This window comes from Equus caballus, chromosome 9 (genome assembly GCF_041296265.1).
Source record: "Equus caballus isolate H_3958 breed thoroughbred chromosome 9, TB-T2T, whole genome shotgun sequence".
In the NCBI taxonomy this organism is placed as follows: domain Eukaryota; kingdom Metazoa; phylum Chordata; class Mammalia; order Perissodactyla; family Equidae; genus Equus; species Equus caballus.
The window spans coordinates 64,173,323-64,196,034 of NC_091692.1; the positions used below are offsets into that span (position 1 = coordinate 64,173,323).

Genomic DNA, 22,712 nt, shown 5'->3' on the forward strand with positions numbered 1-22,712 from the left:
TATTTTAATTTTTCTTAACAATATGTTTTAGAGACTGGTAAAATGTCTATCTTATATTCTCAGGTTGAATATTAGATGTGTTTATAATTTAAAAATACTCAGGCATATAGAATTTGACTACAGGCTAGATTTTAATAATCTGCTAGTGTCTGCCCTTAGAAGTCTGATTTGAGTTTGGATCTGCTCTGGAGATTGACGACATCCTGCAAATATAGATAAAATCCTTCTATTTTGATTTTTTGATGAGTCAGACTAAAACTTGAGGTCTTTTCAAGTTTTCCAAATTAAATTGGCTTAAAACCCAAAGAGAACATCCTTCAGCTGAGATCTTCTAAAGAGTGCCTTCTTTTTTGCGAATTGGAGCTTTTTTATTCTCTTTAGTCTTCAGTTACTAGGTTGGGGATAATGTGGATGTTGGCAAATACTGATGTGGGTTTAGAATGAAAGCTCTGAGCAGAAGAAAAGATAAACGTGACTACCTTCTTTTCCTTTTTTTTTTTTTTTACCTATAAGAATTCTACCAAACTTTTAAGGCAGTTTTGAAGATGTTCAGGTCAGTTACTTAGACATCTCCCAGACTGTGCATCATCCTCAATTCCAGCAGGTTCCCTAGAGACCTTACCAGTTTTTGCCAGCCAACCTTATTAGCTAAGTAATGCAATTCAGGCAATTCAAGTAGTGCAAATTAGGCAATCCACTGCCTTTAGAATCTCTAGTGCTAATTTTGTGTCCAGAGTTAACACAGGATACATAATGTTTTCATTATTGTCTGTAGATTTCATAATGAATTCTGACACCTATCCTGGAAATGAGACTGTGATAACTCAGCTATGAAAATGACTTTCATGTATTGACAAGATTTCATAATGTGCCAGTCTATATTTTAAACCATGGATTGACTAACAGATTAAAGTATACTAATTTTATGTGTATTTGGAACATTAAAATAAATTTCAACAGGCCTTTTTATGACACTCTTTATGCAGCACTGTTCAATAGAACTTTCACCAATGATGAAAATGTTTTATATCTTCATCCAATACAGTAAGCTTTAGTCACATGTGGATATTGAACACTTAAAACGTGGCTAGTGTGACTGAGAATTGAATTTTTAATTTTAATTAGTTTTAATTAAATTTAAATACCCATATGTGGCTAGTGGCTAAAGAAACCCCAAGCTTGCATAGCAAACATTCTGACTATTCAACCTCTAAGGCAATACCCTGTGCTCATAGTAACAGTATGATACATATAAAGCAGTGGAGATAAAAGCTGTACAAAATGCAAGAAGGGTACACTTGCCAATGCAAATCTCATGTATTGCTAAGGAGGATAATGGACAAGGGACATACTCCCAAAGGGCAGAACCAGGGAATATGAATGACAAAAGTCAAGGGAGAACCTCCTGGGTAGCTGAATCAGGGGCTGCCAGATAGGATATCCAAGGAAATTGAGGTATTGCTCATGTAGGGATTGTTGTGTGCTGTGAACAGTTGGCCACTGTATATTTCTCATTTTTCCTGTTTTTGAATGAGAGTTTTTGTTGCAGTTACCCTGTTCCTTCTCCATCATTGTGTCTTGGGTGTACTGGGAATAGATAACTTGTCTTTCAGCGTATAGGTCAGTGGTTCACAATGATCCACACTCGGCCATGATGGAAAGATTTGCTCTACCTCAGAGATCCTAGATTCAGAGCTAGATTTGATGACTAGATGGAACTTTGGGATTATCTCCCTTAGGGAGAGGGAGAATTGCTACATGTAAAATATATGTATGGAATGTTGAGAAGTTGAAAGAGCAGACTGTTCTAGACCCTGTTTAATGGCTGTCCTAACAGACATTTCCAATTTCCTTCTCTCTTGCAACCCCCGATAGAAGGACTTGAAAAATATAAAATTGCTTAGTTTTCCTTGCAACTGAGAATGGCTCTGTGCCACAGTTCTAGCAAATGAGGTATAAGAAAATTTATGAGGGCTTCTAGGAAGTCATGATAAAAAAGAAAGATGTAGCTGGCACTGCCTTTTAAGGCAAAAGTGATGTCTTGAGCTTCACTAGCCATTTGTGAAGACGAGGGAAGAGCCAAGAATATTTGAGTTATTAGTCATGACATTGTTGGGCCATTGATTCAACACCATCAGAAACCTTTCTCCAGTGTGAGAAAACTACCCACTCCCAATTTGTTTCTGCCATCAGTGGCCAGATTTTCTGTCACTTATAGCCAAAATCGTTCCTAATGGAAATGTTAGTGGAGATGCAGTGTATAGGAGGGAAACCATACAAACAGCTAGAGGTGTTCTTCAGAAATATATAAGTGGAATAAAGAAGCACATGTTTTGATCATTGGCCAGATACTCATCTCTCTGCTTTTATCTCTATAAATGTTTGAAGAATTAGGATCACTTAACACATCTGCTCATGTATTACATATAAATTACCTCAGGTTGCAAACAGTAAATTAATATGAATGTGTTGGTTTTAGAGAATGAATATTTCCTTAAATATGAATACATTCTATTTCACATAGAATCAAAGCAAAGGAGGTTGAATTTTTTTTAATGTAATTTGGATGTTTCTCAGACTTGTTAGGATGAGTCGAACAAATAAGTAAACTAAACTTCCATGGTGCATTATTTGCCATAGATTAGGACATTTATATATCTGTTCATCTTTTAGTAAATACTGACCTGCTAGTGTCTAGTGAGAGCATAGTGAAATTATAGTTTTTGGAACAAAGTGATGATCATTTCACTGTCTAGAGACAATATTATCTGTTTATGCAAAGACCACTTTAATGAGGATCTTAAATTATTCCTCTCTCTTTTTACAACAGTTCTTTTAGGATGCCAATATCTCTTGAGACAATAATAAGTAAAAATTTCACTTGTTATTGACAGGTTATTAACTTTTATTATTAAAAAATGATGTTACTAATGGTATGTTATTGAAATGAAGGGTGTGGAAGGATGATACATGACCTATAGTATTTCTCACATTTCAGAAGCATAAAGCTAAAGGTTATCTGTTGGGTTGCAGCTACAGCTATGACATTCAGAGCAAAGTGCTCTTTGTTTTTGCTGCAATCTGATGCTTTTTCTGATTTAAGTACCTTATTCAGGCTTCCGTATCCTATGTGTTTATCTAGTTGCCCATTGTTATTCTCTTACGGAGTTGCAATTTAGCATATACTTAAAAGCATTTTCAAGTTAAAGTATGTTTGATTGTTCCATTTCATCTAGGTAATAGCTGTGTGGAGCTGCATTCCAGTAAATATTGTCTTAACAGTGGTAGATTATTTGCTTTTGCATTTATATTTAATACAAAAACATGTATATGACTTTAATAAAATTGTTCTAGAAACTGAATATAACAGCTTTGTCAGGGCTAACTCTTATAATAAAATCACAAGTTTAAATACTACTACTACTATTCTGCCTCTTTTATTATGAGCCTGACAAAACCCAAAATTCTTACATCATTTAGTAGGAAAGCAATACAAACATCCAGAGTTTCTCATCAACTATATAGAGTATTTTGGACTATCTTATTTAGACAACATACCATTCAACAAGAATCTAGAAGAAAATACATCTAGAAGGCAGGGAGTAAATCAAAAGACAGAGAGGGGCTGCTGAATATTTGTTTGAATATGTTATACACTCTAAGCTTAGTGGAAATTTATCATTTTAAAAATCATTCACCTGGTTATTTGCATATTTTGAGTAAATACAGAAGTGAGCATTGAAAATCTGACTTAAGTCTCTTATAAAAATGGGTTAAAAACTCACAGTGTGAAAATTTTGTGAAATAAAATGTCTGTAAAATGAAATATCTCAAGGAAATTAAAATATATATATATATGATGAGAGAAAATACTGACAAGGATAATATGTTGAAGTTTTATGGAAGTTGATCTTACTAATAAGAACTGATTTAAAGTGACACTCATTTTGGCTACGACAGTTTAGAGGAAGTTGGAGCGACTACAAAGTACAATTGCACCATAGCTAACTTCTTGAGCGCAGGGACAGGCCATACATTTTGATTATATATTGCTACTTTTCCATCTTTTGGATAACTTTTGCTTTGATTGAGTTATTCCAATTATGTATACCATTCCATCCAATCTGTAACTGAAAATGAGACCTGTTTATTTATCCTCTATGAGATTCCCTTAACTACTGTATTCTCTCCTTATGTGTGAGGAATACATTCCAAGACCGCTAGTGGATGCCTCAAACATCCGATAGTACTTAACCCTATGTATATACTATGTTTTTTGCTATACATACATGCTAATGATAAAGTTTAATTTTATAACTTAGGCACAGTAAGAGATTAACAACAATAACTAATAATAGAACAAGTATAGCAATATGCTGTAATAAAAGTTATCATAGATCTTAGCAACCTTAGCATACGATTTTTTTCTTGCCTTATTAAGTAAGGAACTTTTACCTTTTCACTTAAAGGAAGCACTTTACAGCTTCTCTTTGGCATCTGAATTGCCAGCATCACTATGCTTGCACTTTGGGGCCATTATTAAGTAAAATAAGGGTTACTTGAACACAAGCACTGGGATACCATGATAGTTGATCTGATAACCAAGATGGCTACTAAGTGACTAATGGGCGGGTAGCATAGACAGCATGTACACGCTGGACAAAGAGATGATTCATGTCCTGGGCAGGATGGCGTGGGCTAGCAGGAGATTTCATCACGCTATGCAGAATGGTATGTGATTTAAAACTTCTGAATTGTTTATATCTGGAATTTTCCATTTAATATTTTTGGACCATGATTGACCATGGGTAAATGAAACCATGGAAAGCAAAACCATGGATAAGGAAGGGCTATTGTTAAACGCCATAGATGAGAGTTTATGAGCCCCTGAAATAGAAAGTGTCAGTATCTATATGGGGTGACAGATTTGAGAGTTGAGAGTTAAAACTGAGAAGTTTGGTGGTTGAATAAAAAGCCAGGATGACAACTAGATTATTGCATTGAATGAGGATATTTGTGCTGAATCCAGCATATGGAAGATAGAGGGCATATTTACGGCAGAGAGGGAAGGCAGTGATTTTAGTTGTGGAGATACGGAGTTGAAAGAGCTTTAGGAAACCAAGGAAGAGATGTTTATTAATAATAACAGCTAAGACTTATTAAACAATCATTATGTATGAAGAACACTGTCATAAACTTTTTAACGCGTATTATTTCATTTCATTCTCACGACAACTTCCATCTAACAGTGAGCTGTGGGAGAGGGCCTAACGGGGGTAAGGTGAGATGTAACATGAAATGGTTAAGGACACAAACTCAGCTCTCAGAATGCCTGAGTTTTGAGCCAGGCTCTATCACTTTGCTAACTATAGTATTTGGGCCAATTACTTTATAACTTTAAGCATCACTTTCCTTATCTGTAAAAAAGAGGTAATAAATAAGTATACAAGTATCGGGTTGTTATGTTTAATTATTGATTCCTTCCCCACAACTCTGAGGACCCTCTTTCCTAAGTACTAAAAAGGAAAGTATAACCCACCATCATGTTCCAAAAATAAACAGGAGAATTTATTATATTTAATAGAAAAGATAAAATAGAACAATGTATAGTATTGGCTTGATGATTGCCATGTGATACTCTTAGTTGTTGGGTCCAGCGGTGATCTAACAGGTCCTGGATGTATTCTTCCCCCATTGGCTCTGCTTGATCTCTCCAAGGCCTAGGTTTAATTTATCTGACCAGGACAGAGCCTGGAGAGAACTCATTATGGGCCAGTTCTTTTTTGTGTGGAGCTGCTTGTGAGTCCTTATTCCCTGGCAGAATAAATTCATTTTTCATTTTCATGATCCCTTTCTCCATTTTCTTCTTCTTTTATGGCAGTCTCTGCCCTCAACGCCCTTCCACCTAAATGGCACTTTCAGTTCCCTTAACTCCTTCCTCTGGTCCCACCCTATCCTCCAATTCCTATGAGTCTTTAGAATATAGTTCTTCATCACTGCCATGTTATGGTATATACAAAATATTTATGCTTACATTAAAGAAGATTATGTATTTGTATAAGTAATGTAGGAACATGGTACAAAATTCAAAAGATAGAAAAGTATATATAATGAAAACAACGTTTCTTTTCCATCCCTGGCCTTCAGTCCTCCAATTTTTCAGTACCTCAGTTCTTTTCCCCATAGGCAACCAGTTATTATTTTCTTTTATATATTCTAAGAGATATTATATTGACATACAGTTTTTACACAAATAGTCTGCAGCTTAATTTTATCTCTTACTTGTATGTCTTGGGAATTTTTCTATGTTGATACATATAGAATTATCACATTTAACTTAGTGAATTCATTATTATCTTGTATGGATATGCCAAAATTTATTTAACCAGATTATATCTAATATTTTGCTATTATAAATATAGTTATATATATCTCTCACATTGCATACGTGCAAGTAAACCTGTAAGGTAAATTCCTTAAGATGGAATTGCAGAACATTTGAAATTTTGATCAGTATGCCAAATTGCCCTCTCTAACCGTTGTATTGATTTATATTTCCACTAATAGCATGGCGAATGATTGTTTCCACATCCTTGAAAACACAATATATCCAACTTTTGTATCTTTACCAATTTCATTATAATTTTAATTTGCAATTATGTTACTATGAGTGATGTTGAACATCTTTTCATGTTTGGAATCCATTTGTGTTTCCTTTTCTTTGTACTGTCTATTCATGCTTTCAAAGAAGAGGAAAACTCTGCATTGTGTTTAGGTTCTAAAATAATCAAAAGTAGTTTTATTAATATGTACTCATTGAAGCAAGATACTTTATCAAGCAATAGAAGTTGCACTATGTTTTTAAGTGGAGAATTGGAGGACAAAGGGGCTAGAAGAAGGCAGAAAAGGAAAAAAAAACCAAAACTCCATAGTTCTACTTCCTTTTCAAAATGTTTATGATAATTTCGCATGTTTATTTTTCCGCATGACCATTTAGAAACAGTTTGTTTAGCAAGTTCACTGCAAAGTAATTTATGTCTTAAATGATAAACAAGTAAAATTTATGAACCATCACTGTTAGCCATACTAACTATAACAATGTCTTATGACTTCGTGCATTTATTTTCAAAATGATGTTTTAAATGTTTCTAAAAACTTAAAGTATATGCAAATGTGGAGATGGGATTTATACTTTTAAAGATAAAGACAGGTTCTGTAGTACATCTGAAAGCTGTTTTCTTCCTTGATACTAAGTGTCAGGAAATGTAAGGAGGATGAAACTCATAAGGGAAGTAGAGTATAGGAAAATCCCATTTGAATTGACACATTTAATTTTAGTCTGAGTTCAAATAATGGATCTTTGTAACTAATGAGGTGTTTACTAAAATCTAAGTGACTGCTTCATAGCTTCCTTTTAATCAAAATTCTATTTCTTTAGTAAGAGGAGACTTTAGTTCTGATTTCATATTTTCCTTATCATGTAGGGGCTTGCATTTTTCTTACTCTATATCGTTCTTTGCTCATTTGCATTAGTGTTTTTTTTTAATATCAGTCCTTTATATGTTAAAGAATGTAATTCTTTATAACATATGCTGCAAATATCCCAGGTGTTCATTTTTTTTCTTTTATTTATTTGTATGTAAGAATGCTTACTTGCCTTTTTGTCAAATTTATCAGTCTTTTTTAGCATCTGGATTTTATCTCACATGTAATAAAACCTTTACTCCAAGATTACAAAAACAAATTCTTCCATATTCTATCATGGCTTTTGTGTGTGTGTGTGTGTGTGTGTGTGTGTGTGTGTGCGCGCTGGAGGCATTCAATTTTTTTTAATTAAAAAATTTTTTTTAATTGCAGTAACATTGGATTATAATAATATATAGCTTTCAGATGTACGTTGTAATGTATTTCCAATTCTGTGTAGATTACATCATGTTCACCACCCAAAAACTAATTATAGTCCATCCCCTCACATGTGAGCCTAATCACCCCTTTTGCCCTCCCCCCCTTACTCTATGGTAACCACCAGTCCGATCTGCATTGCTATGTGTTTGTTTGTCATTGTTTTTATCTTCTACTTATGAGTGAGATCATACGGTATTTGATTTTCTCCCTCTGACTTATTTCACTCAGCATAATGCCCTCAAGGACCACCCATGTTATCACAAATGGCCGGATTTCATAATTTCTTATGGCTAAGTAGTATTCCATTGTGTATATATACCACATCTTCTTTATCCATTCGTCCCTTGATGGGCAGCTAGGTTGCTTCCAAGTCTTGGCTATTGTGTATAATGCTGCAATGAACATAGGGGTGCATGTATCATTATGCCTTTGCGTTTTCAAGTTCTTTGGATAAATACCCAGCAGTGGGATAGCTGGATCATATGGTAGATCTATTCTTGATTTTCTGACGATACTCCATACTGCTTTCCATAGCGGCTGCACCAGTTTGCACTCCGACCAGCAGTGTGCGAGGGTTCCCTTCTCAACACATCCTCTCCAACACTTGTTGTTTCCTATCTTGTTGATTATAGCCATTCTGACTGGAGTGAGGTGATACCTCATTGTAGTTTTGATTTGCATTTCCCTGTAGCTAATGATGAGCATCTTTTCATATGCCTGTTGGCCATCCATATATCTTCTTTGGAGAAATCTCTGTTCAGATCATTTGTCCATGTTTTAATTGGGTTGTTGGTTTTCTTGTTGAGATGTATGAGTTCTTTGTATATTTTGGATATTAACCCCTTATCTGATATATTGTTTGCAAATATTTTCTCCCAATTGTTAGGTTGTCTTTTCCAATTTTTTAAGTATGTAGGGCTTTGGCATTCAGAAATTATTTTGGTGTAGGTTATAGGGTATGGATCCAACTTTATTTCATATTTTTACCCATTTGTCATAATGCTATTTATTGAATAATTCATTTTTTATCCACTAATGTACACAGCCACTTTTTTCACATATAGAATTCCCATATGCATTATGGTCCATTTCTGGAGTCTTTACTCTGCACATTGATTTTTCTATTCTTGAGCCAGTACCGAGTACTATGTAGTTTAACAGCTGTATCTTTTTAATATATATTACTAGTACCTTGTAGTATTGGTCAGTGGCATATTAGGGAGTGGCAGTGGGACTGGGACACTCTGGCTAGGGGCAATATGGGGAGGAAGAGAGTATTGTCTGTATAGAATATTAAAAAAATAATAAAACTAACTAAAAGTTGGCCTGTTTATTGTAATCTCTATATGTAGGCAATTGTAAACCTTTTGATGGGGCAGATTACATCAAATCCCTCCCATCCACCCCTAATGTTACACCACTGGAGCTAGTTTCTTCACATTGCTCTTCTTTTGTTTTCAAAAATTTCTTGGCTATTTCTTTTATTTCCTTAAAAAAAATTGAAGTGTAATTTACAATAAAATGTACAAGATTTAAGTATAGTTTGATGAGTTTTGAAAAATATGTATATTCCCATGTAACCATCACTTTCATCAAGATATATGTTATTCCCATCATCCTAGGAAGTTCACTCATGCCCTTTTCCTGTCAGTTCTTCACCCGCCTCTCCCAAGAAGCAATCAGCCTTCTGACTTCTATTACTATAGATAGGTTAGGTTGTTCTTGGACTTCATATAAATAGAATCATATAGTAAGTACTGTCTTCCTTCTCTCAGTTCAAAGTCTAAGAAATTAATCCATGTTATTGCCTATGTCAAGTTTGTTCCTTTTTATTCCTGACTATTACTGTATTGTATGAATATGCCACAATTTGTTTATCTGCTCTCCTGTTTCAGGGCATGTGGGTTGTCTTTTTTTTTTTGGCTAGAATAAATAAAGTTACTATAAACATTTGTGTTATAGCTCTTTTTGGGGACATATATTTTCATTTCTCTTTGATGATAAATACCTAAAAGTAGAATTGCTGGGACAAGAAGTTAGGTATATGTTTAACTTTCATTATGGTTTTCCGAAGTTCACGTACAATTTTATACTTCCATCAGCAATATGTGAAAGTTCTGGTTGCTCCACAACCTCACCAGCATTTGGTGTTGTCAGTCTTTTCATTTAAGTTATTTTAGTGGGTGCGAAGTGGTTTGGATTTTATATCTACTTCCAATGATTAATGATGTTGAGCATCATTAGTGTCTATTGGCCATCCATATTACTTCTCTTGTGAAACGTCTGCTTAAATGTTTGCCTATTTTAAAATTTCTTTTTGTCTTTTTCTTATTGATTTGCAGGTGTTCTCCCTATATGTATTCTGAATACTGGCATCAGATATATGTATTGAGAATATTTTCTCCCAGTGTATGGCTTGCCTTTTCATTTCTTAATGGTGCATTTTGGAGAACAGAAAATTTTAATTTTGATGAAGTCCAGTTTATTAATTTTTTCTTTTATGGTTAGTGATGTTTGTAGCCTAAGGTATCTTTGCTTACCCTAGAGTTGCAAAGATATTCTCTTTGCTATACTTGCTTGTTTATTTTTCCTTCTATATGTTAGAATCAATCTATTTAGTCCTAAATAAATAATATAGGTATTTTTTTACTGCCATCACATTTAATTTTGGATAAATTTGGCAAGAATTGTCATTATTATGATATTAAGTCTTCATGTTCAAAATAGAATATAGTTTTTGAGTTATTCATCCTTCTTTATATCCTTCAATAGCATTATTTATATTAATTTTGCATATTTCTCAATAATTTGTTTTAAAATCATAAGTGAAATATTTTAATTTTCTGCTTATTTTTACCTGGGAATACATTGATTTCTGTGTCTTAATATTGTGCACAGCTACCTTTCTAAATTATATTGTTTATCAGAATTTTCAGTTGTTTCTTTTGAGTTTTAACAGTATGAAACCATATGACCTGAAAATAATAATAATTTACCTCCTCCTTTCTCGTTTATTTCTCTTGTTTAATTGCATTAGCTAGAACCTTCAAAAAACCTGAAATAAAAATATATTCACTAAAATAATCTATATAACTTGTCATTTTGTTATATTTTAAAATTTACTTTGCAATTGTATAATTACTTTCAAGGTTTTCCCCTTGCCCCCATCCACCCTGTGCAAACATGTTTTCCATTTCTGTTGCAGATTTATCCCAGTTTTGCTTGGAGGTTTCTTGATATATGAATTTCCTGCTTCATGGTCTTAAAGGTTATAAATCATTCACCTCTCTTTGGCCAGCTCCAATTCTAAAGACAGTCACTGAGACATGTTAGAGAAATTTTTGACTGCTTAATGGAGAAGTGATTAAGATAGGGTTGAACTATGGGATAAAAAGGCAGATAATTTTTTTTTTAACCTGATGTAAAATTCGCATAGAGACCAAGGAGGACAATGAAAAGAAACCATAAAATATTTTTCTTGTTGGTTTTGCCTTTATTTAGTTTTTTTTTCTTCTATCAATATCATCACATGATTTTTCTCCATTAATCTGTTATGTGGTAAATCGAAATCTTTCATTTTCATAAAGAGCTTTACATCTTTGGGATAAAACTCACTTGGTTATGATATAATATTCTTAAAAATATATACATTTCTGAATTTGCTTTACTAGTATTTTGTTAAAGATTTCTCCACCTATGTTCATGAGGGTATGGGTCTGTAAATTTCTGCTCTTTTTTTTGGAGGAACATTAGCCCTGAGCTAACTGCTGCCAATCCTCCTCTTTCTGCTGAGGAAGACTGGCCCTGAGCTTACATCTGTGCCTGCCATTCTCTACTTTATATGTGGGATGCCTACCACAGCATGGCTTGCCAAGCGGTGCCATGTCTGTACCCGGGATCGGAGCCGGTGAACCCCTAGCTGCCGAAGCGGAACGTGCGCACTTAATTGCTGCACCACCAGGCCGGCCCCTGTAATTTTCTGTTCTTCTATGTTCTTTTCTGGTTTTGGTTTTAAGATTATGCTGACCTCATAAAATGAATGGTTTTATTCCTTCTCGATTTTCTGAAAGAGTTTGTGTTATTTCTTTCTTAGACATATGATAGAATTCACCAGTAAGGCCAACTGAGTCTCGAGTTCTCTATGGGAAGTTCTAAAATTACGTGTTCAATTTTTAAAAAAATATATAGAACTATAGATTATTTCTTGTGTCTTCCTGTTAAGTTGTTTTTGTGGGAATTTGTCCATTTTATCTAAGCTGTTGAATGTATTGCCATTAAGCTATTCATTATATCCACTGATTAGCCATCAATATTGGATATGGTCCGTATAGATGTCCTTTCTCTCATGCTTGATACTGATAATTTCTGTTTTCTCTCTCTCCACAATCAATGATTGGTAGGGATGAGTTAATTTTGGTTTTATTGTTTTGTTTTGTTTACTTTTTTAAGTTGTTTTCTGTTCTTATCTTCATTATTTCCTTCCTTCTACTTCCTTTGGGTTTATTTTGTTTCATTTCCTAGCATCTTAAAGTGGAAACGTGCCTTATTCATTTTATACTGTTCTTTTCTAACACAGACAATTAAAACTATAAATTTCCCTTTGAGAATTGCTTTAGCATGTAAATTATGTGTGCTTACATTTTGTCATTAGGTTAAACTATGTAAAAAATTTCCTTGTTGATTTTTTAATTTGACCTATAGGTTATTTTAAAATGTGTTGCTTTATTTCTAAATATTTGGGCATTGTTTAAAGATATCTTATTGATTTGTAATTTAATGCCATTGCAGCCAGAGAGCATACTCTTGAGATTGTGTTCCTTATTGAGACAGCATGTGGTCTTTCTTGGTGAATGTTCCATGTGCACTGGAGAAGAATGTGATTTCTGATGTTGTTGAAAGTATTGTTTCAGGCATATCAGTTAGATCAAGTTGGTTAATGGTGTGGTTCAACACTTCTAAATCCTTACCGATTTTTGTGTGTGCTTGTTTCATAAGTTACTGAGAGAGGTATTAAAATCTCCTTAGTCCTTACTCTTACTCCTACTCCTTACTTTCCTTACTCTGTACTTTCATACTTCCAATTTTGCTTCATCTGTTTGAGAGCTTTATTATTAGGTTACTCACATTCAAGAATGTTGTTTTCTTGATGAATTGACCTTTTTATTATCACGAAGTGCTTCTCTTTATGTTTGGTAACACTCAATTTTGATGGCTACTTTGTCTGATATTGATATTTGATATAGCTACACTAGCTTCCTTATGCTTAGGGATTTCATGGTAAATCTTTTGCCATCCTTTTACTTTCAACCTGTCTTTGTCTTTATTGGAAGTTTTAAAGAGAAAAGTAGGCAAATCCACAATCGGTATTAGGAGACTTTACACCCCTCCCTTAGTAACTGATAAAACAAGTAAATAAGTACACCACAGGTCTTATGTGTACAATGAATTTCTTATGAATAACATCTAGATGGGTCTAGCTTTTTGTGTCTTGTCTACAATACTCTCTGCTTTTAATGAGTCTGTTAACATTTAATGTAGTTGTTGATATGTGTAAGTCTACTGTCTTTGGTGTGTTTTTCTATTTGTCCTCTCTGTTCTTTGTTCCTTTTTTTCTTTTTTCCTGTCTTCTTTGGGGAGAAGCAAGTTTTTTCTTTCCTTTTTTTTAAATAGTTTGTTTCATCTCCTCTATTGACCTTTTAGTTATGTCTCTTTCTTTTATTTTTGTTATGGATTCTCAAGAGATTACAATATAGTACGTCTTTAACGTATCACAGTCTACTTACAAAATATTCTTTTACTTCATGAATAATGTAAGGATCTTACTCACATCAGGTTACTTCCAATGACCACCTTCCTGCTTTTTGTACTTTGCATACTTTACCAAATATACTAGCAGCCCCACATTACATTGTTATTTAAAATAACCGTAAGCAGTCAACAGTTTTTTAAAATGGATTTGTATGTGTCTGTGCACGTATTTAAAAATAAGTTTGAACAACAATCCTTTACTAACATTTATTTTCTTTCTGGTGTTCTTTATTCCTTCTTTTAGAACCAGATGTCATTTTCCTTCAGCCAAAAACTTGTTTTAATACTTCTTGTAGTACAGGTCTGCTGGAGATGAAATATTTCAGTTTTTATGAGTCTGAAAATGTCCTTATTTCATCCAGAATTTTGAAGAATACATTTGCTGGATGAAGAATTTGGGTCGAATGTTTTTTTTTTCTTTTAGCGCTTTAAACATTTAACATCTTTAGTTCTTCTATTGTCGTCTGGACTCCGTCCATTATTTCTTATGTGAAACAGTAGACAGCTGCTGCTTGTTATTTCTTGTAAGGGCTGGATTATCTGCAAATTTTCTTTCAATTCTCCTTTCCTGCCCTTACATCTCAACAGGTACTATATACTTGCTCCTCAGAGGGGGTCTCGCTACACTTTCCTGCCTTTCCTCCAGTTGCAGATAATAACACCTTGTACTAAGTGCAAGTTCTGGCTCGTCTACAGGGTTTCTCAAATCTCTTTCTTCATCCTAAGGCTTTGGTAGACCTCATGCGCCTGTTCCTTGTTCGGCAGGGGTCTCCCTCAGGTCCCATGATCATTCCTCAGTGATAATGCTTATTGTCCACTACCCAGCATAAGACCTGAAGCACTGTGGGGTTCTTCTCTGAGTTCTCTAGCCTCACTGCTGTGTCATGGAAGGGCTATCTTTCAGTTTCCTATCCTGCCACCAATCTCTCCTGTGAGAAGCTGCTAATGGATCATGGAAAAGAGTTTCTAGGTGGGCTCAGACGCCCATTGTGTCTGGGGTTTGCAGGGATATTAACATGGCCACACCAACCCACACTCAGTGTTTAAACATTTGTTAAAAGTTCAGCTTGTATCTTCTCACCTACATCTGTGGAGGCTTCCCCCTCTTCTCTCTGCTCTGCCCCCATCTTCCTCTTCCCAGCTGCCTTGCTTTTTCCTCAGAAGGGCTTGTTACTTTTTGGTATTTAGGTTCAGTAGGTTCCTTTTTCATCTTGGTTCTTTGAAGGGCTTAAAGAAACTAGGACTTTGTAGGTTACCTGCATCATTTTTGTCTTTAAGGTGGGAGGGACTTTCTCTTGTAAGGTTCTACATCATAAGCAGAAGCAAATGTCTCTTAATGACCATATTTTTAATTTTTAGAAATTTTATTTTATTTTGTGTGTGTTTAATCATTAGTGTTTTTATTCATTCCTTTATATCTTTAATAATTTTAAATATATGTATAATCTATAGCAGATTATTCTTTTATTTGAAATTCTTTAGGTTTAGATTCTGTTTTTGTGACTCCTCATCATTCATGGTAGAGTTTTCCTCATGTGGTTTGTAATTTTGACCAGTGAACTTATTTTCAGGGAACCTCAGTCCATGGGAATCTTTTGCAGCCATTGTTAATGGTGTGTCTCTCATGTGGTTTAAAATTTTTCTTCTTTCAAGTGTCTTTGTAAAATTTCTGTCCTGTCATCAATTTTCTTGATAACTTTTGGACTTGTGGGTTCCTGGATTATGCTGCAAATTACAAACCTGTATGAAGTGCAGGACGATGTTTTGATTTTCAGGGGACATTGCTTTTGTTAGTCCAGAGTACAGGCAGAGACGTGCTTCCTTGTGCTTTCCTTTGTCTGTGCACGAAATGTTCCTTGTTTATCTTTCACTGAAAAGATGGAGTTTTCAGTACCCTGAATTGTGCATCATTGTAGATTCAACTCTTCAGCCTGTATAGGCCCCTGGCTTTATTTTTTTAATCCTTGTGTTGTCCATATATAGGCATTAAAATCTCAAACCACACATTTTTGAGCACAACGATCTGGTTTGTAACTCCAACTTCCTTTTTGGTACCTCACACTTTCCTCCTTTGTGAGCTTAGCTTTGCATTTAAAATAATTTGTTATTGTTTATACATTGTTGTCTAGGCAGAGTAATTGTCAGATTACTTTAATGTGCCATCATACTGGTGTTTTTTTTTGGTGAAGAAGATTGTCCCTGAGCTAACCTCTGTGCCAGTCTTCTTCTATTTTGTATGTGGGACGCTGCCACAGCATGGCTTGATGAGCGATGTGTAGGTCCATGCCTGGGGTCTGAACCCACAAACCCCAGGCCACTGAAGCGAAGTGTGCAAACTTACCCACTATACCACTGGACCAGTCCCCCCATCATACTGGTTTTAATATGAGTTTTGACTTGAGTGCCTTGAGATAACTTGTGGTGATTAGAATATTTTTAGAGCTTTAGTATCTGTTATATTGTAGTCAAGATGGAATTCTACAAAACAATGGATAATATAGGCTTTTTGATATCAGAGACTTGATGCTCATAAAGCCACATTGTAAAGAAAAGAACAGTCCAACAACAAATAATTTGTTCCATTTTATCACTAGCATGAACAGACCTGGCCAGTTTACTAGCTTTGAAATTATGCTTGTTGTGAGTCTAGTTATTTGAGAGAATGACTTATCCAAGTTCTTTAATAATGTGAAGAAACACAAAACTATATTCTGGCATTGAAGAGAATGTGGCTTTGGTTTCTTTTAGCACTTACCTTGGAATAATTTTGACATATCACGAGCAATTATGAATTGACTGGAATGAATCTGGGGAACCTATTTTTCTTTAGAGTTACTAAAGGTTTAGCTCAATTTTAATTCTTGACTAATTTTAATTTAAGGATTGGTTTTTATATGGAAACACCATTTTGGTATGTTTTTGGGAGGGCTTAGGGGATTCTTGAAGCATAATATAATGGCCTCAAATTGAATTTTGTCACTAAAAATGACTCCTCTTCTATGAAGATTTTTTCTGTCTTTATTTTATACTAGAGGTGATATTTAGCTTGAACAGAATCTTGTAGGCCTTTGTGGACAAAAAGATATCATGAATTATTTGGCTTGTTTTCCTTAGCGTGCCCCTCCATTTCACTTATAGGATTAATTGAATAAACCAAATTCTGAGGATAAGAAAGTAGAATATGGGACACTCGAATGGCTTTAAATATCATCTATATACTAATGTCTTAGGCCTTCTGAACTGTTATAACAAAATGCCATAGATAAGGTGTTTTATAAACAACAGAAAATTATTTCTCACGGTTCTGGAGGCTGAGAAGTCTAAGATCAAGGTGCTGGCAGATCCTGTGTCTGGTGAGGGCTCACTTTCTGGTTCATAGATGGCGTCTTTTTGCTGGGCCCTCACATGGCAGAAGGGGTGAGGGTTCTCTCTCGGGTCTGTTTTACAAGGGCACTAATCCCATTTGTGAAGTCTCTGCCCTCATGACTTAAAAGGCCCCACCTCCTAATACCATCAACTTAGGGGTTAGGATTTCAATATATGAATTTTGAGGAGACAGATATTCAGTCCATAGCAACTACTGTTTTCTAAATATATGTTTTAGTCGTGACCTGCACTCTAGAGTCATGCATCCAACTCTCTACTTGACATCTCTCCTTGGGCATATAATAGGCTTCTCAAACTTAATAGGCACCCCAAAAACAGCATCATTGGATATCCTGTTCTTGAACCAAAAACTTAGGCGTAATACTTTATTCTTTCTTTTCCTTACTCAATAGTTTGAATTTATCACCAAGTCCTGTTGGCTTTTTCCTCTAATCTTTCCATTTCTTTTGCTATCATTTTACTCTAAACCACTACTATGTCTCAGTTGGAGTCCTGCAATAGCTTCCTAATTAGTCTTTCTGCTTCTTTTCTCCAACCCAGTTTCCATACATCTGCTAGAGTGATCTTTTTCAAAATGCAATCAGATTATATCATTCCTCTGCCTAAATCCCTGAAGTGCTTTCTCGCACAACTTCTTACTAGGGCATAAACAGAAAGTAATACATGATCTGGCTTCTGACTATCTCTTTAACATCATTTCATTCCATCCTTCCCCTCGTTGCTTTTTTTTCCTCAAGCATTTCCGTCCCTGAAGCCACCAAGCCCTTTCCTACCTGTAGCCATATACGTAAGTTGTTTTTTCTACCTGGAATGCATTTTCACTAGCTTTCCACATGGAGGGCTCATTTTCATCTTTGGTATCAGCTCACCTGTCATCACTTCAGAGATGCCTTCTCTGACTATCCTCTATAGGGTGTTACTCTCATTCAGTACCACTTACTCTCTATTGTATCACTCTGTTAATTTTCTACAAAGCACACATATGTAGTTATCTTGCTTAGGTATTTGTTTACTTGTTTATTGTCTATCTCCCTACTATACTGTAAGCCCCATGAGAAAAGAACTTGTCTGTTTTCTTTATCACTGTATATCTAGTAAGTAGCATAAAGCTTGGCAAATAGTAGTAAGTATTCAATAACTGTTTGTGAATATGTGAATAATTAAGCGATTAAGTAGATATTTCATGATATCATTAAATTTTCCCTGCCCTCAACCCAAAGTGAGCAGATGAAATAATAAAAAAGACATAAAGTGAGATAATTATTTTATTATTTTAAGAAATGACAGCATCATGAAACCAAAATTGAAGTGGAAAGATTTTAAATTTCAATCACTTTGATTTAAGCTTCAATATTACTTAAAATTTTAAAAATTGTTTCAGGCATATCAAAAGAACCTAGAAAAACTGGCTACATCAGGCCAGGTATTCTTTCTCTATTAACATCAGTTTTCTATTTTGGTCTGGTCATTTGGTATTAAGAGAAATTAGAAAATAAAAATGAACAATTTAATGAGATATTGTAAAAGTCATCTCTTTATTTTGTATTCCCTTACCCAGTGTGCATTACAAGGGATTTCTTTATCTATATCTCAGGGACTCCAGATCTCCGGGAACAAAACATAGTACTTTCCTTAAGTCTAATGAAGGGTCTTACTGGCTCAGAGTCTATTTCTTTATATAACACACTAGGTCTTTAAGTGTCATAAATATATATCTTGAGGGTTGTTCTTATTATATTGGATGGTGGAACTAGATTAGCATGGGCATAGACGAGAAAGGTATGTTCTGGTCTGGAGCCCTGTGCTTCACTGCAGCAGACTCTCTGAATCCAGACTATCTGAGAGCCCACCAGAGTGTAATCAACCTGGGAGCTGACCAAATTGGATCTCTAAGAATAGATCTGCATTAGCTCTAACCATCCACAGAGTAACTGACCTGGGCTTTCAGTGAATAGGTAGGGATTCCTCAGGGACTTGTGTCTGCTAAGCAGGATGTGCATTGGTCGCTGGCTTAACTTTTTGTCTGGAATTTATTTTTAGGTATTTATCATAAGAGAATTTGCCAAGTTGCTTGTGTGCCTTTTGAAAATGCCAGCACATTGAACTTCTTGAAACTGAGGGTATGCTTATTTAGTTGAAGTTGGCACCAAGTGAGGCTAATGTTAATCTAATAGCATAGTATTAGAATTTATTATGATGTTGAAAAAGCAGGGACATGGCCAATTAAAAGTTAATGTTCACTAGGAATACACTGAAAGTACCCTATACAAGAACCAGATAGAGTCCCTGAACATCCAGGGATCATTGATTTGATTAAATATGTTTGGTTTGAGGAGAGGACAAGGTAAAGAGAAAGCTGGTAACTACTATTCTCTTTAATGCTTCTGTGTATTTTTACACATTATTTCCTCTGTCTAGAGTCCCCTTCTTTAATTTGTCCATTTAACAAACTCATACAGATTCTTTCAGATCCAGCCTAGATATTTCTTCCTTCATTAATCCTAATAGGCTTTATCAGTCCTTGCTCAGTATCTTCTATACGTTGTTACTCCTGTCCTTATCAGATTGTACCATGATTTATTTGCTTACCTATATGTCTCACCTGTTGGTTTCCTGAAGGCAGAGATTGCATTTTATTAATTTCTTTATCATAAACATTTAACACAATTACTAAGAGATGGGAAATACACAGTTGATATTTAAATTATTTAACAATCAACAGGCCCTGGACACCAATCAATCAGAATATATGACTGACTAATCAGAATAGACAATGGCTGTTTTCCCATACTTTCATATACTGGCTGGGTATTAGTCCTGAGTGCTTAGTCAGTGCCTGTAGACTGAATGAATGATGAATGGGCAAGAGCTTTTTTCCTTTTCTCTCTTTGTTATGTAATGATTATGTATGATTAGTGATCCTCTTGCATTACTAAAAGATATTGTAAGTCTTCCCTAATACTGTTTTAAAATTAGCAGAAGAGAATAAGCTGAGAGAAATAATTTTCTTTACTTCTATGGCAAATGCTTTATTTTAATTTCTCAATTTCGTGTTTTTCTTTTTGTATATTCATTTTTATAAATGATTGTGCTCTATAGGAGCTATGGGGGAAAGAGGTTTAATATAGCCTTCTTTATTTTGACTTGATCATTATTAAAGTCATCTTACACAATTAAAAAACAGAATAAACATATAGCTGCCTCAGCATGCTGGATAGATAGCCGCAAGGGGCAAAAGCATGGCCCCATTTAGGCTTGTAAACTTTCTAGGGAGTGGGAGATGTTGAGCGTGAAAGGTGATGTGAGGAAGCTAAGTTATTTCTGGTTTATCTGTAGACTTGTCAGATTGTCTCTGCGTTAAATATTACTACCAGAATCCATTTCAGATGGATGCACTGGGAATTTTTATGTATTTTTCATGGCATCAAATTCTTGCTTAGTAGATGCACATTAGGATTGTTAATAAAAAAATGAAGATTTATTTGATAATATTCAATATTTATTATATTAAAGAAATAGTATTAATACCAAAGTATACATTTTCAAATTGCATACCACAGGTAGCTCTGAAAAGATGAAAAGGGATATATTCTTGAAGAACTATCTTCAAAGCAGAATTGCATATATTAAGTCATTTTCTACTGGTTTTCACTAAAAATGAAAGATGTGTTTCCATTTTTAGAGTTCCTAAATGTTGTAGCTATTATAATCAATACTACCACAGACCTTATACTTATATTAACACACACACGGCTGCTGCACTCATGTGCCAGTTGATGAGCATTGTCAGGTGAGAGCATCAGAGAAACAAATTTTTGTAACTGAGAACTTTATGCTATGTATTTAAAATATATTCCATGAATTTTAAATTCCCAAATAATATGCATATATTCCTATTATTGAATATTGAATTTACTTGCATTTAAGAATATATTGAATTTATGTATATATAGAATTTACTTGTATCTAAGGATACTTATATATACAATATATCAACAACACTTATTTAGAAGCTGCTAATGACCAGGTACCATGCCCAGGGATTACACAACTGGATAAGACTCAGTCTTTTCTCCTCAAGGACTCAGTTGTCTGCATTTTTAATATAGAAAACAGAGTCTCAAATAGATTAAATAATTTGCCCAAAGTCCCCCAAGTAATAAGTTCAGATCTTAGATGATTTATCTCAGGAGTTCCCTGATGTTTGTCCTTCAATTGGTTTTATCAGAATTATCTGGGGGAACTTTTAAAAAAATTACACATCTTCATGCACATTGGACTGACTGAATCAGAATATCTGAGGGTGATGCCCAGAATGTTTCTTTTTATATAATTAGTCAGATAATTCTAATGCATATTCAGGATTAGATACCACTAATTTCTCTGACTCTAAATATAATTCCTTTTAAAACTTGAAGCACTGCCTTTCTCTCAATGTTAACATGTTCAGAAATCAGTATGTCATGAATGCTAGATTTCCAAAGATAGAATAAGTGTGAAGAATAAAATTTTGTACAGAAAGGCTGTGGCTTACATCTTTAAGAAAGAAATAATTCATAAATATAAACCTTGTTTCTGGCCCAGAGAGCCTATGTGTCCTTTGTGCCTTACCTCTGAATGGATGGGAACTGCATGTGGTAGATAGATATCATTTTAGGTCGACATAGGAAGCTAGCATCCTGTTAGTTTTCAGGAACATGCAGCTTTCACCTCTTGTCATAATAGTCCCTGTTATTAAAATTGTGGGGCAGTGAAGAAAAAGAAGGGGAAAAATATATATTCTTTACATGCCAAGGTGGGATTCAAAATGTATTTTCTCACAAAAACAATTTTATAAGTGGTGATTAAATAGAATATTAGTGGGTATTACTGCATAAGCCATGCTAACTTACCCTAGATGCCTTCTGGCCAAGGAAGAAATGCCTTAATAGGCAAGGCTTGGCTTATAGGGTTTATTTTAGAGGATGGTGATCCACAGTCTGCATGACTCTGCTGAGAAGATACTGTACACTTTAGCTCAAAGTAAGATGGCTGTATATCGGGGAACTTGCTTAGCCTGGGGTTTGGGAGTGGAGGAGGCTGAATGTTATAAGCAGTAGCTGAGATGGCAGTTCAGACACTGATCTTGAAATATGTTTATTTCAAGTCCCTGAGTTACTTTTTAAAAGCTTTTTACCACATCGCATATCTTTAAGATGACACCTAACATTTTCATCATATGTTTAAATGGCTGCAGAGGGTATAATTTTTAGCATATTATTAATACTGACATTTTACAGTAAAACTGCTGTAGCTCCTTTAAAAATGCAGACTGTGGAATCTAAATAATTTATCAGTTTGATAACTTTCATTATTCTTAAAAATCAAACAAACAATGAACAAACTCATTTTTAATAGTTAAAAGTTTTCTTTCAAAAATGTATTTACATTCCACTTCCCTCATACTATTTTATCCTCCTGTAGTATACTTTTCACTAGAAATCTTGTAAAAGTAACTTTTTTATACTCTGTTCCAATAAAATATATATATCAAGTTATATATTTAAAACATTTCAATGGCAATAAGGCTTAAAGTTTTAAAAAGTTTCTGATGGATTGAGTTTAATTATTAA

The 22,712-nt window shown here is 34.5% G+C and overlaps 1 protein-coding gene across 33 annotated transcripts in view; it reads left to right on the forward strand.

The window, feature by feature from the left end:
• The window catches only part of RIMS2 (regulating synaptic membrane exocytosis 2), a 572,519-nt gene that overhangs the window by 146,382 nt on the left and 403,425 nt on the right, over positions 1-22,712 (forward strand). The gene's annotated exons all lie outside the window — the stretch shown is intronic.